We start from the raw sequence: 25398 nt of genomic DNA on the forward strand, positions 1-25398 counted from the left end.
AACGCCCCGAAACGCGTCTGGTGACTGGAAGAGGCGCCCACCTTACCCACTGGATTCTGATGGAATACATTGCATGGCCATGCGATAAGGAATCTTACTAACACATTACCAGGACACAGGAGCTAAATACAGGTTCCAACAACGATCTACCATCCATACCAGCCAAATTTTCTGTTCCCGCGATACTGTGACGTCAGCGACTCGAGATCTGTGACGTGAGACGCCGAAGCGGCCGGCATCACTCGCTGCTCGTGGCAGGACGGCCCAGCGGAGAACAGTTTGGTGAATCTTGGGATAAGGTAGGAACCTGAACTGGGCACGCATTACCTATAGCCCTGTGCGGGTATACCGGAACAATTGTGGAGAGACTGCTATATTGAGAGACATTTCTATGCACGTGGACACTTTAATCCGGAGCCATACGAATTTGTACCGGGACACTAAAGCTGCTATTTGCGGCCTGCGGTTTCATTGTCACCATATAACCTTATGTGGTGTCAAGTGTGAATTGTGAATATTTATTACGCAAGGTTTACGCAACTATCACTCGTCAGTGTGATTTTATGTTGGTACCATTTATCATTTTATGTGATTTTATTGTATTTGAGTGTTGATACAAATTACCATTTATTAAATACCATTTATTCCCCATGGTCCAGATAGTGTGAGTGCTCACTCCTTTCTTCTTTTTAAAAAATAAACATTGTTGGCTACCTCCTCCTCCTCCATTGCTGCCTCCACCTACAACACCACATTCACCGCCTGTAATGGGGTTCCGAAGGTGCACTCGGTCCCCCATTACCCGCAGACCTGTTGCTTAGCTTTGGGAATGTGGATCTGTGTTTGACCTCATTCCCAGGGCGGCTTTACTGCTGGGTGGCTCCCTGCTCCTAAGTCTGCCTTGAGCGCCGAGTGATCACTCGGTGCTCAACTGGTTGGTCTGTCGGTCATGTGACGCTGGCCACGTCACATGACCCTCACTCCCCACTATAAATACAGGCAGCCTGCTAGTCACAGGTTGCCTGTTCATTTCTAGGTTCCTGGCTATTTGTTGGACTACTGATTACTCACCTGATTTCGTTCTCTGACGATCCTTTGCCTGCTCCTCCTGTACTGCTCATCCGTCCTGGTATTGTGACCTCGGCTCCCACCTGACTACTCTCTTAGGACTCCTCTGGTACTTCTCTGCTCTCCTGGTATTTGACCCCGGCTTCTCCTGACCATTCTTTGCTTAACCCTTTTGTACTGCGTAGCTCTCTTGGTTCTGACCCGGTCTGTTCATGTTCCGTATTTTGTCTTGTCTGTCTTCCCTGCACGTATCCTAAGTTAGGGACTGTCGTCCAGTTGTCCCCTGTCATCAGTACTCGTGAGGCAAGTAGGCAGGGCCAGGGGTGAGGGTGGAGCGCCGTGGTCACTATCCCTCCCCCTGTGTGTGTGTGGACGTGACCGTTACACTCCATATCCACCTCCTTCTCTGAGTTGCAGGTTAATAATTTGTAATTTTTAGTTATTTATATTCTCCTATCCACATTTGTTTGCAGAGCAGTTGCCATGCTCTTAAGCACATTTTACTGCCTTTTAGATCCCTATAGCCTTTTCAAGGACTATTTTAGAGGCATTTTAATTAAAAAAAGTGACAATTTTAGTGCCCTAAATTGAAAAAAATCTTATTTTCAATTGTCGGGTGACATTTTACCATTTTTGGCGTATGCAAACCCCTGCTGTGCCTGGGTGACAGGGACCTAAATCTCTCAAAATCCTCTGTTGTATTGCTGGGAGACATGAACCCCCTTTTCCCGTGAATGAACCCCTGCTGTGCCTGGGTGACATGGGACTAAATCTCTCAAAATCCTCTGTTCTATTGCTGGGTTACAAGAACCCCCTTTTGCCGTGAATGAACCCTTGCTGTGCCTGGGTGACAGGGGCCTAAATCTCTCAAAATCCTCTGTTCTATTGCTGGGTGACATGAACCCCCTTTTGCCGTGAATGAACCCCTGCTGTGCCTGGGTGACAGGGGCCTAAATCTCTCAAAATCCTCTGTTCTATTGCTGGGTGACAAGAACCCCCTTTGCAGTGAATGAACCCCTGCTGTGCCTGGGTGACAGGGGCCTAAATCTCTCAAAATCCTCTGTTCTATTGCTGGGTGACAAGAACCCACTTTTGCCGTGAATGAACCCCTGCTGTGCCTGGATGACAGGGGCCTAAATCTCTCAAAATCCTCTGTTCTATTGCTGGGTGACATGAACCCCCTTTAGCCGTGAATGAACCCCTGCTGTGCCTGGGTGACAGAGGCCTAAATCTTTCAAAATCCTCTGTTCTATTGCTGGGTGACAAGAACCCCCTTTTGCCATGAATGAACCCCTGCTGTGCCTGTGTGACAGGGGCCTAAATCTCTCAAAATCCTCTGTTCTATTGCTGGATGACATGAACCCCCTTTTGCCGTGATTGAACCCCTGCTCTGCATTGCTGACAGGGAACTAAATTTAGTGAAAACATCTGTTACTGATCGGAAGATCCGCGACTAGAAGCGCACGCTGATGATAGCATTCCCACCTGACAGCGGGGGCACAGTGGAGCCCTCTAGCGCTTTCCAGGACAATTTAGAGCCATTTTAGTGCCCAAAAGTTCGGTTCCCCATTGACTTCAATGGGGTTCGGGGTCAAGTTCGGGTCTAGTTCGGGTCCCGAACCCGAACTTTTTTTTCAAGTTTGGCCGAACCTGCCGAACCCGAACATCCAGGTGTCCGCTCAACTCTAGTTTTTAAGAGCCATATCTTTTTTATTTTTTTGTTTACTTTGCTGTATGAGGGCTTATTTTTTGCAAGACAAGCTGTAGTTTTCAGTGGCACTATTTTATGGTACATTCTGATTTCTGATCGCTTTTTCTATAATTTTTTTTGGGAGATGAGATGGGCAAAAATTGTAATTCTGTTGGGGTTTTTTTTTTGAGGATCACCATGTGGTATATAAGATATGATAACTTTATTCTACAGTTTGCTACAATTATGGCGATACCAAATTTATAAAGAGGGTCATTTATTATACTGAAATACGCCTAAATTAGGTGTATTTCAGGCGCAGATGGTGGCACAACGGTTAGTTGTGCCGCTATCTGTGACTTCTCCCCTCTCATGCCGGATCTAAAATTGTGAGCGTGGTGTGGGTGGGGAAGGGGCCGGAACGGCGTGTCATTTACCATTTTCTACTCCTGTTTTAGAAAGCTAGAATACTGTCTTACATTTAGAACTGGCACTGGATGCGCTGATGTTATGGAGAGCCCTGCACATCTTCATAACTTCGGCAGATCCAACGCCAGCTATGGGGCTTTATGAAGACCGGCGTCTAAAATGCTGGTCTTAAAGGGAACCTGTCATCAACTTTATGCTGCCCATACTATCGGCAGTATAAAGTAAAGACAGGTGAGTTGATTTCAGCGGTCTATCATTTAAAAGTTTAAAAGTTTAAAGTAAGTGGTTGCCGAGAACCAACATCTCAATCAATGCAGACTGGACCTGGAAAAAATCATGGATAGGGGATAAGTTGCCTTCATGGAACAGATCCTTTAAGGCCATAAGAGCACAAAGCCTGTTCCAAAGGTGATGGCATACTCTTCTAACCAACTGAAAAGTAAGCTAATACTTAAAAGCTATGGACACCTTTGAATGCATTTTTTTTTTATTGAACTGTACTTATTTTGGTGTCATAAATTAAAGGTCTTTTATTTTTAATTCTGCACAATTTTCTTCTGTAGCATGCATGTTTTCACATAAAATGCATTTGGAAAGTCTTCACCCTTTCACCTTTTCACATTTTGTTATGTTGTGACCTTGTGCTAATATAAAATAGTATGTATAAAAGTCAAGTTTCCCCGATCATTCTGCACTCAATACCCCATAATGAGAAAGTAAATTTATTAAAAGGGAAATACTAACATTTTGCATGGACATAAATATTCAGACCCTTTACAATGACACTTGAAATTTAGCTCTGAAGGCCTCCTATTTCTCTTGATCATCTTGATATGTTTCTACACCTCATTGTGTGGAGGCACAGATCTGGAGAAGGGTACAAAGTTTTTATGCTACACCAAAAGTTCCCAACAGCACAGTAGCTCCATAATTTCTGCATGGAATAACTTTGGAACAACCAGGACTCTTCCTAGAGCTAGGTTCCCCACAAAACTAAGTAATCAACAGAGAACAAAGTAATCAAGAGAGAAGGTCCATGGTAAGAGTAGTGAACAAAAACCTAATGGTCACTCTGGCTGAGTTCCATAGATCCTGTACGCAGATGGTAGAACCTTACAGAAGATCAATCATCACTGCAACACTGCACTCCATTCCACCAATCCGTACTTTATGCAGAGTGTACAGTAAGAAGCCTCTCCTTAGCAAAACACACATGAAAGCCTTTTTGGAGTTTACACAAAAGCACCTTAAGGACTCTCAGACTGTGAGAAACAAAGACTGAACTGTTTGGCCTCAATTATAATGTTTGGAGGAAATATGCACTGCTCAATACCATCCCTACAGTGAAGCATGGTGGTGGTGGTGGTGCGGCAGCATCATGCTGTGTGTGTGTTTTTTCAGCGGCTGGGACAGGGAGACTGGTCAGGGTTGAGGGGAAGCTGAAGGGAGAAAAGTATAGAGATATTCTTAATAAAAATCTGATCCACTGTGCGCTGGACCTCAGACTGGCCTGAAGGTTTACCTTCCAATAAAACAATAACCCTAAGCACAAGGGCAACACTTTGAATGTTCTTGAGTTGCCCAGCCAATGCCACAGCATAACAAAATGTGAAAAGAGTGAAAGGGTGTGAAGACTTTCCAAATATATGTACATTGTAGACATGTATGATGTTTCTCTGACCATTTGTAGCTATTAGTGTATCTCTGAGAAATCATAAACCTTAATTTTAGTTGAAATCTGATCATAGGCAGCAAATAGTCCCTCAGAAACCCTGTGGTATCCTGTGCATTTCCCTGCCAATAGGGATGTCTCATCAGGGGTCAAAATGCACCAGCAGATATACATGTTTTTCAGACTATAAGAAGCACTGGACCATAAGACACTTCCTCAACTAGAAGCATAAAAATTTAAAGTACAATTTTTACTGTATATATCCTGAGGGTGGTATACAGTTGATACAGTACAGACACAGTAAAAAATCCAATACCTCATAACATTGCCAGCCACAATGCCCCCTGACTATGCCAGCCACACTTAACAGTCACACGTTACAGAAATGTGTGCAAAATGTGACAGTTCAGTGAGCAGATAACACACCGATTATGTAAACAGAGCATAGTACATGCTGTGTCCTCACAACTGCACTGCCAAGACATGTCTTTTAGTACAGAGCTCAGAATCTCCTGCTTGCAATGCCAGCATTTGCACTATTAGACGCACCAGTAGATAGATGCACAAGATAGAGGAGGAAATTAGTTTAATGAGTCTAATAGTCCAGAAAATACAGTAATTAAAAATCTCTGTAAACCCCTACAATATAAAAAAAAAAATTAAATGACACACTGACTCGTTTCTCCAGCATTGTTCTCTGTGACGCTGGTACAGTACTCCCACCACTGTTTGTTTTCAAAATAAGCAGAAGAAGCTACGGCACTCACCATAAATAGTCCCTCATTGCATGTACAACATGACAATAGGGACAGTAGGGGATGTAAGTCCACTGGCAATGGCACGTGTGATGTACCATAAATTTAACCCTTTAAGTACCGGGCACATTTTTTGTTTTGCATTTTCGTTTTTTTCCTCTCCATATTTCAATAGCCATAACATTATAATTTTCCATTCATATAGCCATATGAAGGCTTATTTTTTGCAGGATAATTTTTTAAGGGCACTATATATTTTACCATGTCTGTTAAGCCTCATTACACGTCAGTGTTTCACGGACATGTGCTGTACGTGTTCTCCACAGACAACATATTTCCCCATTCATTTATTGTGTGTATTCAGACATCAGTGTTTACCACGTACGTGGGTCAGTGTTTTAGCACGGATGCATGCTCTATTTTGTCCGTGTTCACGGATCCATCATGTCCAATACAGTCTATAGGTCCGTGAAAACCACGGATGCAACACGGATGCCATCCGTGTTGCATCCGTATTTCACGGATCATTAAGAAGAGATGCTTTGAAAATTATTTTTGAGCTGTGCAGTGTCAGTGAAACACGGATGCAATACAGACAGCAAAAAACGGACACACGGACCAAACACGGATCCTTCACGGATAGCTTCACGGATGCATCACTGACCACCTGCTCACGGATTTGAGCACGGACATGTGAATGAGGCATTATTGGAAAACAGGAAAAAAAAAAGTGGGGTTAAAGAGGACTGTTCAGCAGTTTAGGCCCTAGTCTAATTATGGTCTTACCTTATAGGGCGGCCCCACTGATGTCATGGGGAATTTTTTTTTTCCAAAGAACCCCCTTCCCCCTCCATTCGTCCGCTGTTGGCCCAGTTGATTTCAGTGCCTTATATTATAATGAGCCGACTCGGTTATACTAGGCGGAGACTCGCAGTTTCGCTGGGGGCGGTTCTCTTCTCCCTGGCTGTGGGCGCATCCAATCAGAGCGCACCGCTCTTAGCCAGGGAGAATGAGCTGCTCCATAGCTAAGAGCAGTGTGCTCTGATTGGATGCGCTCATAGCCAGGGGAGAAGAGAACCGCCCCCAACTAAACTGCGAGTCTCCGCCTAGTATAACCGAGTCTGCTCATTATAATATAAGGCGCCAAATCATCTTGGGCCAACAGCGGACGAACAGGGGAGTCTTTGGGGGAAAAAAAGTGCCATGGCATCAGTGGGGGCCGCAAGACTAGGGCTAAACTAGTTAAAGATCCTCTTTTAAATTGAAAAAAACATAAACAAAATTCTGCCAAGGTTTTGGGGGTTTTCTGACAGCCATAACTTTTTTATATTTCGGCTTTTTTTTTTTGCAGAACGAACTGTAGGTTTTATTGGTACCATTTTTGTGGTGCGTACCACTTTTTGATCACTGTTACTGAATTTTTGGGGGGTAAAAGATGACAAAAAAATTGTAAATTGTGTGGTTTTCATGTTTTCATGGCATTCACTGTACAGGAATTTTTTTTGTTTATTTTCATAGCTCAGACATTATCAGACGGTGGCGACTAGGGATGAGCGAATTGACTTCGGATTAAATATCCAAAGTCGATTCACATAAAAACTTCGTTCTAATACTGTACGGAGCAGGAGCTCAGTACAGTATTAGAATGTATTGGCTCCTATGAGCCGAAGTTATTGCTTTGTGAAGTCTCGTGAGACTTCGCGCAATAACTTTATAAATAAATTTGTACTGTAAAAAAAACATTTCCAGAACTCGGGTTCGGTTCCAAGTGGTACCTTGGTGGTAAAATGGTAATCTTTTAATCCCTTGTCCTATTTCACACTAATAGAGATCTATTAGAGTGAATATGATTTTCAAATACTCCCTTGCTGACCTTCAGAAGCGTCCAGGCTGCCATGGTAACCTGTCATAACCCTGTGATTTCACTGCGGAGGGCTCTGATCGGAAGGCAGAGGAAGCTGCATTCCTCTGTCTTGCCTCACACAAACGTTGCGATCTGTGTTGATCGCTGGCATCTGAATGGGTTCAATCAGGGGGTTTGACGGGATCACCTGTCTGCATAATACAGCCAGAATGTTATCAGTATCTGGAGGGGGGTTCTGACACCCGATCAGAGATCAGATACTGATGACCCAGATGACCCAAGGATAGGGTCATCGGGTAAAAAAAAACCTTTAAAGAGGCAGCCGGCCCCATGTCATTTCATATACCGTATTTTCGCCCCATAAGACGCACTTTTTCTCCCCCCAAAATGGGGGAAAATGCCCCTGCTCTTATGGGGCGAATGCTGGCAGTTTTACATCGCTGGCTGCGATGTATGTGATAGCGGGGGTAGGGACTGGGAGGAGGAGCTGTGGGCCGGCAATAGCGCGGGGCGTGCAGTCGGTGTACTATAGTCCCACCCCGCCGCTCCGGTATACTAATATAAAAATGTCTTATTCAATTAATAGTTATTAAACATGCCCCCTCACTCCTAATAGTACCTTACATCCTAACCGCTTCAGTAGAATGCAAGCAGGCAGGCCCGGGTGGGCGGAAACGTAGACTCCCTGATGTCACGTGCCTGCGCCGCCTACTTTATGAATGAAGGCAGGCGGCGCAGGCAAGTAACGTCAGTGAGTGACGCGCCGGCCGCCCGGCCTGCCTGCCGGCATTGTACAGAGCATTAGGGTGTACGGTACTATTAGGAGTAAGGGGGCATGTGTAATCACTTTTAATTAATAAGACATTTTATATTTGTATACTGGGGGGGGGGAGGAATCTGTGGATGACATTTTTTATGGGGACATCTGTGGATGGAACTGTTATGGGCTGGGGGTCTGTGGATGGCACTGTTATGGGCTGGGGGGGTCTGTGGATGGCACTGTTATGGGGTGGGGGGGTCTGTGGATGGTGGGGGGGGGGGGGGGGTGGGTGGGGGGGGGGGATGGCACTGTTATGGGGGGGGGGTCTGTGGATGGCACTGTTATGGGTGGGGGATCTGTGGATGGCACATATATAACAGTGCCACCCACAGATCCCCCCTCTAACAGTGCCATCCACAGATCCCCCTGTAACAGTGCAAGCCACAGATCCCCCATGAACAGTGTCCGTCACAGATCCCCCCATAACAGTGTCCGTCATCCACAGATCCCCCATAACAGTGTCCGTCATCCACAGATCCCCCCATAACAGTGTCTGTCATCCACAGATCCCCCATAAGTGTCCGTCATCCACAGATCCCCCCATAACAGTGTCCGTCATCACAGATCCCCCCATAACAGTGTCCGTCATCCACAGATCCCCCCATAACAGTGTCCGTCATCCACAGATCCCCCCATAACAGTGTCCGTCATCCACAGATCCCCCCATAACGTGTCCGTCATCCACAGATCCCCCCATAACAGTGTCCGTCATCCACAGATCCCCCCCATAACAGTGTCCGTCATCCACAGATCCCCCATAACAGCGCCCTCCACAGATCCCCAGTAATAGTGCCATCCACAGACCATCATTAGTTCCAAACCCACCAAAAGCACAACCTTTTGGTTAAAAATATTTTTTTCTTATTTTCCTCCCCAAAAAACCTAGGTGCGTCCTTATGGGCCGGTGCGTCTTATAGGGCGAAAAATACGGGGTATCACTTTGATAGCACTTAAAAAAATAAAATAAATAAATAAATAAAACAAGAATAATATATTACAGATCCAACAAAGTATACACCAATTATCATAGCAAGGTCATGAGCCAACATGTAATATTTAAAAAAATTGACTCAAAGTCATTGAGGCCCATTGGACCCAGGGCTTCACAGCACAGTATCCACTTTGCCTCATGCTGCTGCAGAATAATTATGTCTATCTCTTCCCATTAATGGACCTGTAATATGTTCAATTCCAGCAAATTTCAAAACATGAGTGTTGACCATCATGACAATCCCTTATATTGTTAAAAGATTCATGAAGCAACCTTCCCTTGTTTAAATTGATCTCAATGCTCTCTGAAATTACAACATTGATCTATTTCCCCATATAAAAGAAGTTACACAAACTAAAAATTACTTAGACAACAAATTTAGTTTTTTTTGCATTATTTTTTCAAAATTAATTAATACATTTTTATTGGATTTTCATCAAAATGACCAGAGGCCAGTACATACAGTTGCGAGATAAATGGTGATACAGGTGACAAAATTGTACATCATAGACAGGTATTATGAAATGCAAAGGATCTAAAATGAAGATACGTTTTATGGATCAGAATGAGTGAAATAATAAAACAAACATATCCTGACAGTAGAACAGTAAAAAATTGATTTCTTGAAACCATCCTCTTAAGTATAGTTGAGCGGACACCTAGATGTTCGGGTTCGACGAGTTCGGCCGAACTTGAAAAAAAATATTCAGGTTCGGGACCCGAACTTGACCTGAACTTGACCCCCGAACCCGAACCCGAACCCGAACCCCATTGAAGTCAATCTGGGGACCCGAACTTTTTGGGCTCTAAAATGGCTCTAAAATAGTCCTGGAAAGGGCTAGAGGGCTGCAAAAGGCATCAAAATGTGCTTACGAGCATGGCAACTGTTCTGCGAACAAATGTGGATAGGGAAATTGACAAAATAACATAAAATACAGAAAAATAAAAAATAACAATCTGGATCTAGGGAGTAGGAGGTTGAGGAGGCGGTGGATGTGTGCGGTGTAGTTGACGTGCCGGTTGTAGGTGGAAGCGCTGTGAAGGAGGAATAGGTAGCCAACACTGATTTGTGTTATTTTTATTTTTAAATTGGGGTAATCCCCCAAAATATAGTGGACATATAACAAAATAAAACAAAGAATAGTGCACTTGAGTACAAGAATGGATGGTTGAGGGCTGTATAATGTCTATTCTGCACAAGTACGGACAAGTCCTTGGGATCCATGCCTGGTTCATTTTAATAAACGTAAGCTTGTCCACATTGGCTGTGGCCTGTGATAATGCTCTCTGCCGTGCTAAACATACGTTCACACTATACACTGCTGCAGGGGCAGGTCAGCACCTCCAAGGCTGACAAAGCTTTCCACATTTTGCCATGCTAACCTTGCCTTCTCAGGTGCTGGCGGTGCACGAGCTGCGTTGGCAGGGCCGGGCGCCACCCATAAGCAAAGAAGGCCACCGCGTAGAGCGCACTCTTGCTGGGGGCAACCGCTCTCCACTCTGATGCTCGGCAGCAGCATTAATCTCCCCGCAGAGCCGCACACAAGCTCCATTGTCTTTTTTTTTTTTCCTCTCTCCCCTCATTCAGCACCTTCTCCTACCTCCTCCCCTTTGCGGTTCCTGCAAGTGGTGCCTTCTTCTCCTCGCCTCGCCGCCGACAAAACCACACCCTGTCCACTCTCAGCAGACACGCCCCCGCCATTCCCAACACTTACCACTGCTTCTTATGACACTGGAAACACGCCTACCTCAACAACTGAGACCACGCCTCCTCAATTCCACACTAAATGCTTTGGTGAGAAATCAGAGATGCCCACTGATGACAAACCACAACCCAGCCCGTCTGCCTGGGTCTTCCTTTCTCTCTCACCAGAGGAACGTTCCACTCCTAACTGCCTCCCCCCTCCTGCCTGTGAAGAGGTTGCCAGCCGCCCCGATCCTTACCCCTGGTCCCGCTCCATTACTCGCCCCCCCTCCTTCCTTATAAGTCACGTTGCCTCCACATCTCATAATGGCATGGCTCAGCTGCTTGCAGAACCTCTTTTAGCTTTGTGTCTGTTCATCAGACATTTATCTCACAATTCGTCTTCCAAAAGAGTTCTGCAGCAGCTGAGGCATGTATTATCAATTATATTCCCAGCACAGCTCCGAGACCTACTAATACAAGCCTCAGCATGCTGCAGAACCTCTTTGAGCTTTATGTCTGTCATCAGTGATTGACATTTAGCTCCCAGGCCCTCTTCAAAAAGAGTTCTGCAGCGGCTGTGGTATGCTCTAGAACTGCAGCATCAAACAATAGGGGCTGCGAGGTAAATGTCCATCATTGATGAACAGACATTGAGTTCAAAGAGGTTCTGCAGCAGCTGATGCGTGCATTATCAATGATATATAAAGGGCGGATCAATGGGAGGAGTCAAGGGGCGGAAAAATTAGCTTTTGCCTAGGGTGGCAAAAATCCTTGCACCAGCTCTGTGTGTTGGCGATCTCTTCCTCCTCCTCTGCCTTCGCCTTCCGCTTCCACTGTGCCCCCGTCAGGTGGGAATGCCATCAGCAGCGCGCTTGTAGTCGCGCATCTTCAGATTTTGAGAGATTTGGATTTTGAGAGATTTAGGCCCCTGTCACCGAGGCACAGCAGGGGTTCATTTACGGTAAAAGGTGCTTCTTGTCACCCAGCAATAGAACAGAGGATTTTGAGAGATTTAGGCCCCTGTCACCCAGGCACAGCAGGGTTCATTCACGGTAAAAGGTGCTTCTTGTCACCCAGCAATAGAACAGAGGATTTTGAGAGATTTAGGCCCCTGTGACCCAGGCACAGCAGGGGTTCATTCACGGCAAAAGGGGGTCCATGTCACCCAGCAATAGAACAGAGGATTTTGAGATATTTAGGCTCCTGTCACCCAGGCACAGCAGGGGTTCATTCACGGCAAAATGGGCTTCATGTCACCCAGCAATAGAACAGAGGATTTTGAGAGATTTAGGCCCCTGTCACCCAGGCACAGCAGGGGTTCATTCACGGCAAAAGGGGGTTCTTGTCACCCAGCAATAGAACAGAGGATTTTGAGAGATTTGGGCCCCTGTCACCCAGGCACAGCAGGGGTTCATTCACGGTAAAAGGGGGTTCTTGTCACCCAGCAATAGAACAGAGGATTTTGAGAGATTTAGGCCCCTGTCACCCAGGCACAGCAGGGGTTTGTATACGCCACAAATGGTAAAATGTCACCCGACAATTGAAAATAAGAATTTTTTCAATTTAGGGCACTAAAATTGGCACTTTTTTGCATTAAAATGGCTCTAAAATAGTCATTGAAAAGGCTAGAGGGATGTAAAAGGCAGTAAAATGTGCTTAAGAGCATGGCAACTGCTCTGCAAACAAATGTGGATAGGGAAATAACTTAAAATAAAATAACTAAAAATTACAATATATTAACCTGCAACTCAGAGAAGGAGGTGGATATGGAGTAGGAGGTTGAGGAGGCGATGAATGTGGTGTTGTAGGAGGCAGCAATGGAGGAGGAGTAGGTAGCCAACATTTTTTATTTTTTATTGGGGTAGGTAGCCCCCAAAATATTGGAACAAAAAAAAAAAGAAAACAAAGAATCATTGCACTTGACTTGAGTACAAGAATGTATGTTTGATGGTGGTATAAATGTCTATTCTGCACAAGGTACAGACAAGTCTTGTGGGATCCAAGCCTGGTTAATTTTAATGAACGTGAGCTTGTCCACGTTGGCTGTGGACGGGCGGCTGCGCTTGTCTGTAATGACGCCGCCTGCAAGACATCACACAACTCAAGAGGAGCAAGACATCACACAACTCAAGACCTTAGCTAGACACTTCAAAGAGAGACATGACTCAGACGGTACCTTACTTAGGATTAGGGGTGTCGATCGAGTACTTATCTCCCCAAGAGGAGGAGATTGGAAGAAAACATTAGCTCAAGAAGAAGCTAAATGGATTTTTCTGTTAAACACAGTTACACCACTGGGTTTGAATGAGGGCAACAGTTTTGCGCCATTTATCTAGATGGTGTTTGAAATAATTCCATCAGTATCCTCTTCCTCCCTTCATTTCCCTCTCCCATTCCCCCCTCCCCTCCTCTTTTCCCTCCCCTATCCTCCCTCCTCCCCTTTCCCCTCCCCCCGCAAAAGGGGGTCCAACACCGTATTAGTATGGTGTTCCTAATAATTCTTTAGGTGAGTGTATGTTGTAACATTGATGTATCATCCAGGGGCGTAGCTAGAAATGCATGGGCCCCATAGCAAAAAAAATTTATGGGCCCCCCCCTGTGCCATCCACAGATCCCCCTCCCCTAAATAGTGCCATCAACAGATCCCCCTCCCCTAAATAATGGCATCCACAGATCCCCCTCCCCTAAATAGTGCCATCAACAGATCTCCCTCCCCTAAATAGTGCTATCCACAGATCCCCCTCCCCTAAATAGTGCCATCCACAGATCCCCCCCTAAACAGTGCCATCCACAGATCCCCCTCCCCTAAACAGTGCCATCCACAGATCCCCCTCCCCTAAATAGTGCCATCCACAGATCCCCCTCCCCTAAATAGTGCCATCAACAGATCCCCCTCCCCTAAATAGTGCCATCCACAGATCCCCCTCCCCTAAATAGTGCCATCCACAGATCCCCCTCCCCTAAATAGTGCCATCCACAGATCCCCCTCCCCTAAATAGTGCCATCCACAGATCCCCTCCCCTAAATAGTGCCATCCACAGATCCCCCTCCCCTAAATAGTGCCATCCAAAGATCCCCCTCCCCTAAATAGTGCCATCTACAGATCCCCCTCCCCTAAACAGTGCCATCCACAGATCCCCCTCCCCTAAATAGTGCCATCAACAGATCCCCTTCCCCTAAATAGTGCCATCAACAGATCCCCCTCCCCTAAATAGTGCCATCCACAGATCCCCCTCCCCTAAATAGTGCCATCCACAGATCCCCCTCCCCTAAATAGTGCCATCAACAGATCCGCCTCCCCTAAATAGTGCCATCCACAGATCCCTCTCCCCTAAACAGTGCCATCAACAGATCCCCCTCCCCTAAATAGTGCCATACACAGATCCCTCTCCCCTAAACAGTGCAATCCACAGATCCCCCTCCCCTAAATAGTGCCATCCACAGATCCCCCTCCCCAAAATAGTGCCATCCACAGATCCCTCTCCCCTAAATAGTGCCATCCACAGATACCTCTCCCCTAAATAGTGCCATCCACAGATCCCCCTCCCCTAAATAGTGCCATCCACAGATCCCCCTCCCCTAAATAGTGCCATCCACAGATCCCTCTCCCCTGAACAGTGCCATCCATAGATCCCCCTCCCCTAATCAGTGCCATCAACAGATCCCCCTCCCCTAAACAGTGCCATCCACAGATCCCCCTCCCCTAAACAGTGCCATCCACAGTATCAGGTGCCTCTCTCCCCTCCCATGTGCCAGTATCAGGTGCCAACCCCCCCCAGGTGCCAGTATCAGGTGCCAACCCCCCCCCCCCCCGTGCCAGTATCAAGTGCCCCCCCGCTCCCCCCATGGCAGTAACAGTCGGGTATTAAAAAAAAAAAAAATAAACACTTCTACTTACCTCCATGTCAGCGATGCGATGCAGCCTCTTCCTGTGTCCCGCCCTGTATGTCCATATATGGAGTCAGTGCTTGTATTTCAGAAAAGTTTCTGCTTGGATTCGAACCCACGACCTTCTGTATCAGAGGCAAAGCATCTAATCACAAGACCATAAGAGATGCCTTGCTGCTGACTGAAAAAATATGAGACTTCTACTGTTATAGCTGGCTAAGTGTACATCTATACACATGACAGCTTCTCATATATAGAGATATAGCAGAGCTGAATGTGCTGGGACAGCTGTCATATAGAGATATAGCTGTGCTGGGTGTGTTGGGGCAGCTGTCATGTGTATAGATGTACACTTAGCCAGCTATAACAGTAGAAGTCTCATATTTTTTCAGTTGCATGTTTAATCAGTTGCAATGCCTCCTTTATGGCTGTGAGGGTAAATGCTTTGCCTCTAATACACTGATACATTGGAGGTTGTGGGTTCAAATCCCAGACACATCAGAAGACTTTAGGAGACAGTAAGATTAGATCACATTAGCGAGGGGGCCTGAACATTAAGACTGCTGTTCTTAAGACAAGAATTGATATTTAACTAACTTGAAAATAAACTGTCGGGCCCCGAAGCAGCTGCTTCCCCGGTAGTTACGCCGCTGCCTGTGTGTAGTGTCTGTGTGTGTTAATAAAAAAAAAAAAAAACTGAATTCGGTCCGGACGGGCCCCATAGCCACTGCTATGGTTGCAATGGCGATCCCTACGCCACTGGTATCATCTATGTATTTATTCACAGCCATTTGACTATGGCATAATTCTAATAATTTTATTGTTCTAATTTGCACATACATCTGGTTATGTATAAACTTCCAGTCCATTTAGGCACATAATTTGTATTTATAGTTAGGGATTAATAATGGCCCTTCAGTTGGCTTATTACTATAAAATTTTCTTTTCTTTTTGCTATGTTTTCACTGCACGAGCAATGAGCACTTGCACTTTTGCACATTTTGCACTTTAATCATGGGATTCTTCCTGCTAATCTAGAATATTAATGTTTGCTTAGATTAAGTCTAATGGGTTTTATACCCATATACTCATTAATTCATGAATTGTACTGTTTTTTCACTTTTTTGGTCTGGACTGTGGGTATTGCTAGCAATACGAATGCATATAGATATATGTATACATGGTATTTTAATGAGGTTGAATATATATGTGCATGTGATGTAATTTTTAATGATGTATAATGATGGATTGAATGTAATCATGTACTGTAGGATAGTATTATATGAATAGATATATGGATCAACTTATGTATTTATCGATTAATTACTGATATATTTTATAATGCGGCCTCTTATGGTTCACATTGTCATATTTATTTTGCGTATATGGATGTTGGGTGTTAACTCCTGCCCCCCGCCCGTTCCCCTTCTCCCCATCTTATGTTTGTATAACTGCCCTTTCTTTTTTTGTTCATCCCACTTCCCATTGTGTTGCTGTGATGTTGACGTTGGAAATCTGCAGTGCTGAGACGAGTGAAGTATGTGTATAACTTTGGGATTATGGAGCTGACCTCGGTCACTGTGGACAGACGTAACGGTTTATATTGAAGTTAGACTATCATAATGGGAGAGTGATAGTGCCCATTGCCATAGCCTTAGTAATCGCTATAGGACTTGTGAAGATGGATTCGGATCATGTGATGAGGGATCGACGGAGCTTACGTGTAAGAATATCTCCTGACTGTGGTGAGGGCGGAAGTGACGTTGTGGATCCTGCTTCCGGACTCTGGTATGGGCGGATGTGACGTATCGGGGTCGACAGCGCAGTAGATGGTGCGATGCGGGCGGAGGTGACGGTATGGGTCCTACTTCCGGGTTCCAGTACGGGCGGATGTGACGTAGCTGGTTTGACAGCGAGGCATATGGTGTTATGCGATTGGTTGATTCTCTCAGCTGCTGCTCTATTTAAGTTGAGTCTGGAGGCAGGATAGATACGCCCCTTTGAAAAAGCTGAGCGAAACGCGCGTCGGGGTGGGCTCCCCGAGGCTCTGAGGTTTGTTTCCTATTATACTTTTTAGACTGGTGTTTTACATGCCTGTTGTGGTTATTTGGATGTCGGAAGGATGTGGCACAACAGTGTGTCCTACGACTTGGACATCATGCTCACACATTATGTTCATTAACCATTTCAATTTGACTGGCATGGCATCACCTGTATGACCACTTTTGTGCATGTTTCCCTTTGCCTGTGTGTGATAAATTTATCTCTGTACAGCTTATTCAGGTCATTGGGAGGTGTGCACTAAGGGGGTACAGCGATCCGGTGTAGCCTTGGTGAAGCGCTGAGTCGTAGCGCCACCACATTACTGCTATTTATTTACCATAACTGCCAATGTTTATAGAAGGAGCATGAGGAGGAAGAACTCCTTTGGTGTGATAGTACTCTTTCAGATATATAGTTTTGGATCACTTTTGAGTGTATATAGTGTTTGTATATAGTAGGTATATCCGATGATATCCATCTCCTGGCTATGAGGAGTCTAGCTAAATGTTACACATGGCAGATAATTTTGGAAAAGGCATCTATATCAACAGGAGTGCTAACTCCGGTGTCACTCTCGGAGAAAATGTGCCCAGTCACTGAATTAATGAGGTCATATATCCCCAAAAGGAGGTCAGTTGTGGGCATTTCCAGAAGATGTGCAGCAGGGAACCAACATTACTGTAATTCCTCAAACAGTAAGGCGAAGATGTGGGGAAAATTTGGGAAAGGTATTGAGGGGTATAATACCATTGAAGAAGCAGTTTATGATACTACTCTCAGCGTAATGCACATGAAGTAGCTTTATGTGCCCATGAAATTTTAGATTCCCAATCTCGAGAAGTGAAAATTTTAGAGAAGTCTTTTTCACACAGTAGTGGGAAAACTTTGAAAAAGAAATATCATGAGATAGTAGGGAATAGATTGGTCTAATTCCTGATTAGCTGTGTTGGGTATTGTGTTGGATGCCAGTGCAGAAGACACAAGGGATATCTGCAAGAGTTGTTCGATGAGAAATTAAGAAGGAGCAGACTTGAGAATACTTTTATTGTTCTGAGAGTGAGTGAAGGTACTTGGATTTATTTGAAAGTCATTAGTTTTTCTTGTAAATAGGCATCAGTAATGTGGCCATAGAGCAAGATTTAAGTCTGGAACGTGGCTGCACCAGGCCTCTATTGGGATTGAAAATTTAGTATGGGGTGCAATGTCCTTACGGACATTGCATCCTGTACTAAACTTCCAATGTGCATCCAAGGTTCCATGCCTTTAGGGTAGCCTTTACGGTTGGAGGAAAACAGGCAGGCAATGTAGAAATGAGGCAGAGGAGGTAAAGCAGAACTTCGAGGTGTGGCACCTGAGAAATATGAGCCTCCAGTTCTGGTCACAATTTGTCCATATTAGGGGTGGACTAGAATTTGGACTGTTGTATTAGGAAAGATGAATGATAGAGAGAGAGGTTAGGAGTGCCCATACTGCCATGTGCCACACGCTTAGATAAAACCGAAGATGCTAGCCCATTTTTATTTTTATTCCAGATAAAAGAGGACATATGATTCCGGAATAATTTAAATGTAGCTGCAGTGAAAGGGATAGGTAGGGTGCGTAAGACGTTGTGGGAATTGGCTCTGGTAGTTAGGACTAGCAGATGCAGTATAGAAGCAAAGTACACAGTTCTTGAATCAAACAGCAGTGTTTACTCACACATTGGTGTATAACAAAATGCAGATAAGCTGTATCACAGGTGGCTTGTTTTTTTTTCACACACAAGGAAAGTCCATAAACAATAAAAGTCACCTTTTCTCCTGGGTGTTAATTCACACCCTGTTAGCAGTTCAGCCTCATCAAGTCCTCCAGCCCGGCTGAGTCCCCCAGCCCGGCTCAAACTTCAAATCCCAGCACAGCCCTCAGTTCACAGCACACAGACTCCTGAGCTCCACTGTTAGAGGGAAGTAAATCAACACACCTGGCAGTGCTGGCTGGTTTTTATGCCTGGCAAAACCCGGCCTGGAACATGGGGAGTAGTCACCCACCCAGCACTTTGACTACTCCCAGTAAGAGCCGTCCCGGATCAGCTATGACAGCCATGCTAACTCTCAAGGTGTCAATTAGCAATAGCTGCTGCTGACATATAAAATACCAGCTTTTACTTCACCGAGGCCAGGAACCTCGGTGACACATACCTTCCATCCACGATGATTCCAGGTACCTTCTTACATACCCCCCTTGCGCCATACAGTATACCCAGGACAATGCATCCGTGTTTTCCTGCAACCGGCCTGCCCTGTGTTCCACGGAGAACTTAAAGTTCTGTAAGGACAGGAACCACCTGGTGACTTGGGCATTTCTCTCTTTGGCCTGGCTCATCCACTTGAGAGGGGAGTGGTCAGTCACCAGGCGGAACTTTCTCCCTAACAAATAGTAGCAGAGAGACTTGAGTGCCCACTTGATAGCCAGGCACTCTCTTTTGACTATACTATACCTGGTTTCAGCTGGGGTGAGCTTGCGGCTTAAAAAGACAACAGGATGCTCCCCCCTATTGACTTCCTGAGAGAGTACAGCACCGAGGCCTACTTCAGAGGCATCTGTCTGTACCACGAACTCCCTATTAAAGTCGGGCGTCACCAAAACCGTTGACCCGCACAGGGCCGACTTCAAAATGTAAAAAGCCTCTTCCGCCCGCTCATCCCAGCGAACCATCACTGATTTTTGTCCCTTCAAGAGCTCTGTCAAGGGTGCGGCTATTGTGGCAAAGTGGGGAACAAATCTCATGTAATAGTCTATCATTTCTAGGAACGACTTGTTTGGTGGTGACAGGTCGGGGTCAATTTTTTATCGCCTCTATTTTCTTTACTTGGGGTTTGATCACTCCACGCCCAATGACATACCTCAGGTATTTTGTCTCCTCTAACCCTATCGCGCATTTTTTTGGGTTAGCGGTTAGTCCAGCTTTTCAAAGGGTGTCTAATACAGGCTGCACTTTGGGCAGGTGACTTTCCCAGTCGGTACTGTGGATGACAATATCGTCTAGGTAAGCTGAAGTGTACCGACGATGTGGTCGCAGCACAATGTCCATTAGCCTTTGGAAAGTGGCAGGGGCACCATGCAGACCAAAGGGTAACACCTTATACTGGTACAGCCCCTCCAGTGTGATGAAGGCCGTTTTTTTTTTTGGCCTCCGTACCTGTCAGTACCTTTTGATGAGGTCCAAAACAGAAAAATACCAGGCTTGTCCTAACCTCTCAATAAGCTCGTCTACCCGGGTCATGGTATACGCGTCGAACTTAGATACCTCGTTAAATTTTTTTAAATCATTACAAAACCGCAAAGTCCCGTCCGGTTTGGGTATCAGTACTATAGGGCTAGCCCACTCACTTCTAGACTCCTCGATGATGTCTAGTTGCCGCTTTAGTTGTACTTCCTCAGAGATGGCCTGTCGCCGAGCCTCAGGTACCCGGTATGGTTTCAACCGGATTTTGGCCTGAGGCTCAGTGACAATGTCATGCTGGATTATGGAGGTGCGTCCAGGGAGGTCTGAGAACACATCCGTGTTCCTGCTGACGAACTCCCTGGCCTCCTGAGTCTGTTTAGAGGAGAGGCTGTCAGCAATCTTCACTGTGGCAACTGCTTCCCTTACATCAGACTTAGGGGCCGGAACCTCTCCCCCTAGAAAACTCGGCCGCAGGCTATTGTCAATACTGGTCTCCCTATCCTTCTACAGTCTGAGTAAATTCACATGGTACACCTGCTCCGGCTTCCACCGCCCTGGCTGGTGTAGCTTGTAGTTTACTTCTCCAAACTTTTTGAGTACCTCGTAGGGTCCCTGCCACCTAGCCAGTAACTTACTGTCCATTGTCAGTACCAGAACCAAAACACGATTTCCTGGGTAAAAGATCCGGACCCGAGCATGACGATTATACACCCGATTTTTTATCTCGCTGAGCTGCCTCTATATGTTCCTTTACCAGGCAGCAACAACTCGGTTTCCATACGTTCCCTGCATCTTGGGTGACGTATTCAACAACACTTTTATATGGCTGTGGGTTGTTGCTCCCACGCCTCTTTGGCTATGTCCAACAGACCACGTGGATGTCTGCCATATAGTAGTTTGAAGGGCGAAGAACCCAGTAGAAGGCCTTGGGCACTTCTTGGCACTGCAAACATAAGATAGGGCAGAAGGAGGTCCCAGTCCTTTCCATCCTTAGTATACTACTCATTTTAACATAGCTTTTAACATTTGATTAAACCTTTGTCCATATCTGTTTTGATATTCAGCAACTTACAGAAGCTCCCGCATGAGCTTGGACATAAAAGGCGTCCCCTGGTCAGTCAGAACCTCTTTGGGTATCCCCACTCGGGAAAACATCTCCTTAAATCTTTTTTGCTATGAGTTTGGCCGATGTATGTTGCAGTGCACCGCCTCTGGGTACCAAGTGGCGTAGTTGCAGGACGACCAAGATGTGTTGGTGCCTCTTGGCGGACGAGATCCATAGCGATTCTCTCAACTGGTACCTCGATATCGAGAGGGGTACTAGGGACCTGCGGAAAAGACTTTACAAAAGTCATCCACCTCTCTAAAGACATTGGGCCAGTTAAAAACCATTGTAGTAGCGGTCCTGTGTCTTCTGCAATCCCAGATGAACCCCGAGAACATGTTGGTTAGGCTAACTCTAACACGAGTTTTAGAAAGGCCCTGGGCACCACCAACTGTTAAACAAGTTCACCCCGCAGCTGGTTAACCCCGATATAGCATATTCTGGTTGGACCCCAAAACGGGAAAACATGGACTTGGCCCCAGGTTGTTGGGAGTACACCATCAAGTATTACCACATTCTCCCAGGCCCGGGATAGGGCGGGGTCTCAGCGTTGGGCTGTACCAAAATTCTCTCCGGGGACCAGGACCCGGTGGCAACTCCTCTACATCTCACACCATTACCTTACACGGGGTTGTCTCCCCCTCTTCCACCGAAGTGGCGGTCACCCCTACCGCTGGCCCTTTGGCCTCAGGTTCCCTGGGTTCTGGCCGTCCCCCTGAACAAGGCCAAACTCCTGGGCTTATTCCTGTCTCAGGGGTATCTGTAACTCTTACAACCGGCCAGGGCAGGGAAACCTGGAAAGTCTCTCCCTATATTGAGTTCATAGTGGAGATTTGTGGCAACTGCCACTTCGTGGGTCCTTCTACCAGCCACCGTGGTTAGATACACCAGCGCGGTGGGGGTAGTCTTTCAAGTGTCCATGAATACACATCACCTCAACTTTCCGGCCAGTATACTCAGCAGACCACAGCAGGGTAGCCCTTACCAGGGTCACCAAGCTCCTGAGTCCAGCAGCCACCTCTGCTTGAGTGTCTCCCACTTCCACCTGACACAAGTGGTCTAGAGCCTCGGTGTACCTGTGGCAACACAGTTTGCTAGCATATAGCAATTGTCGGTTAACCACAATTAGTGTCCATGGGCTCAACCCGATTAGGACACTCAGTCCCTGGTGTGGCCAGGTTCCTGACACCGCCAGCAGGATTAACTGGTTCCGGTCATATGGGGGAACCTCCCGGGGGGTTTCATTTGGCTCATACCGGTGGGCCTAGGGTGGGGAGTTCTGGAGTTTTCCTGCCCTCCTCCCAAAAGAACCCCCCTTGAGATTTTTGGTGGCTTCATAGTGTTCCACCAGGTCCACCATTTCCAGGAGATACCTGGCCGATCCAGTGCTGGAGAGGGGGTGGCAGTGCCCTCCAGTGTATGTCAGCCAATAGTTTATCCAGCATAGCCGTGGGACTCAGCACATCAGGCTGTAGCCACTTTTGCAAGAGGTGGAGTAAGTCATAATACTGGGTCCTCGCAGGCTCAGCTGGCTTAAACCCACACTGATGTACCCGCTGGGCCCGGACCAACACATTCACCCCCAGTCTTGCCAAAATCTCACCCTTTACTTTTTGGTAGTCGGCCGCTTGATCATCCGGCAAGTCGAAATACACCCGCTAGGAATCGGATGCCAGGAATGGAGCTACGACCTCAGCCCACTGGTCACGGTGTAGCTTTTCCCTGATGACCACTTTCTCGTACATCGCCAGGTAGGTTTTGATGTCGTCTGCGGGTGTCATCTGAGGGATGGCTGCACGGACTGCTTTCCGGGCATCGTGGACGCTTGGGGTTGCTCCTGCTGTCTGCAAAGTCAACACGTGTTGTAGCAGCAACTGGTTGGTCTCTTGCTGCTGCTTATTAGCCTCCTGTTGGTGCAGGTTGGTCTCTTGCTGCTGCAAATTAGCCTGTGAAGGTCAAAAAAGTAAGCCAGCACTCCCCAATATTACCTCTCGTGCAAGGACCTGGTCCAGTCCGTAGTATAATCCAGGAAAACAATGAAAAATGTCCAGCACTGAGATGAATATAAGTCTTCAATCTTTATTTCATAAATTTAAAAGAATACAATTCTTCATATGGACAACGCACTTCGATCTATCAGATCTTAATCATGGTATGGGTCAAATGCAAGTATAGTAGACTTATATACCTGTAATGAAAATGGCTCCACCGACAAGGTTGGAATTTCCATTACCACAGAGGTGGTTGTGATATCAGCCATTCTTTGCATTTAACCCCTGCTGTTCACAATTACACATAAAAACTATGTAATATAAAATAAATGTGCAACAGAACATCTGACACCCAGTTAAACTTTGATGAAGCAAATCCAAACATCCACAACTCAGTATAAAAAGAAAATTGCCCTTTATAAATGGGAATATTGCATGAGCATATATAAACATGCATAGCTTCGGGAAATGACATTTGTGAGGGATACCATACCTCGTGCCCCGACTGACACCGGACGTAAACTACATCGAGCTCACGAGGTACGGTATGGTCACTGGTTACCAAGGTGTGACGTTACACCCTCCTGGAGAAATGGGTAAGGTCAGTCTTGGTACAGTTTTCACAGACTCCTCCTGTCCACACGAGCACAGAGAGGCAACAAGCTGAGAGAGCCTTTTCACTGCCCCAGTGAAACAGCGCGTTCTCAGCCAGTTTTTTGTTTGATATAAGCCCGGTCCACTATCGGGATTATATAGGGTAAGAAACCAACCCGCGGTAGTGTATTGCTGGGCCAAAACACGGACGTGGGGATTCGTGATCGAGATACAAGACAGCACAAGATTAAATTATATATTTAATCACCTTAAGGGCTCACTAGAAATGACACTATACACACTAAGAATATATACAGTGGTCTGAGGTTACAAATATAGGTAATAGGGTACAACAGGGTTAAGCAGAACAATAAGTCAGTTTACCAGATATATGAGTTCTTTGGGTTGTGATGAGTTCTTAGCTGTATTCACATCGGAGGCAGTGATGTCAGCAGGTTGCAGGTCCCTCTAAACACATGACACGATGTGACCCCCTTTCAGAAAAAAGACACGCCCGCTTGCTGGCACAAGCCTTTTAAATTGTAGCCCCTCCTCTTCCCGCCTCTCGGAAGGGTCCCCCTCTCCCTGCTGATCCTTGCAGCTCAATGACCCACAAAACCCTTTAGGGTTCATAGCTCCAGACCAGAAGGTCACAGGGAGATGGTTCTGGGACCAACAGACCAGCCTGAGTTCCAGCTACAAGTAGAGTCCAAGCATGTTACTGTTATTTAGTTTCTGTGGGGAGATATGTATATCTCACTTTCCTGGCATCCCACCGCCAGACTATGACCACAGGCCTGTTTATCGTGGCCACAGGGACACAAATATGTATCCGGTTTGTGCCTGGGATGGCCGGGCGATTCATAATTCCTTATAAACTGCTGGCCTCATTAAACCGGGGAATGGACTAGACCAGTGATGGTGAACCTTTTAGAGACCGAGTGCCCAAAATGCAACCGAAAACTCACTTATTTATCGCGAAGTGCCAACATGGCCATTTACCCTGAATACTAATATAACATATCTTTCATGTACTTTATCATTTATCTATAATAGCCTGCCTACATTCAGTGAGCTGTCTGTGCCATTCATAGCATGCCCTGTGCTGATGAATGGCAGAAAAAGTCTAAGGCATAGTGTTACACCTTGGACTTCTTCCAGGGTTCGGGTGCCCACAGAGAGGGCACTGAGTGCCACCTCTGGTACCCGTGCCATAGGTTCGCCATCACTGGACTAGACCTTCTGCAGAGAGGTATTTCCTGTTCTATTAGCTGGGGTTCCTGGCTGGCTGAATGGAGGTGAGAAATTGTAAACAACGGTGGTCTGCTAGAGGTTTTCTGCCAGATGGCTGGGCTTTGATGCAGGGCCCCCCTGTGGAGTTCACTACCTATGCTACCTTTCAGCAAATGGTGGGTGTGGGCACATAACTGACAGTAAATAATAATCCATATTCCTCACAACATTATTTCTCTGACTCAAGCAGGGTCCACTGAGGCACAAAGGGCATATCAGGTCCACTATATTGAATTCCTTGACATTGTACAGCAATTCATCTATACCCCATACATTTTTCACAAAATGCATTCCAAAACTAAA

Source organism: Bufo bufo, chromosome 3, assembly GCF_905171765.1.
Source record: "Bufo bufo chromosome 3, aBufBuf1.1, whole genome shotgun sequence".
NCBI classification, from domain to species: Eukaryota; Metazoa; Chordata; class Amphibia; order Anura; family Bufonidae; genus Bufo; species Bufo bufo.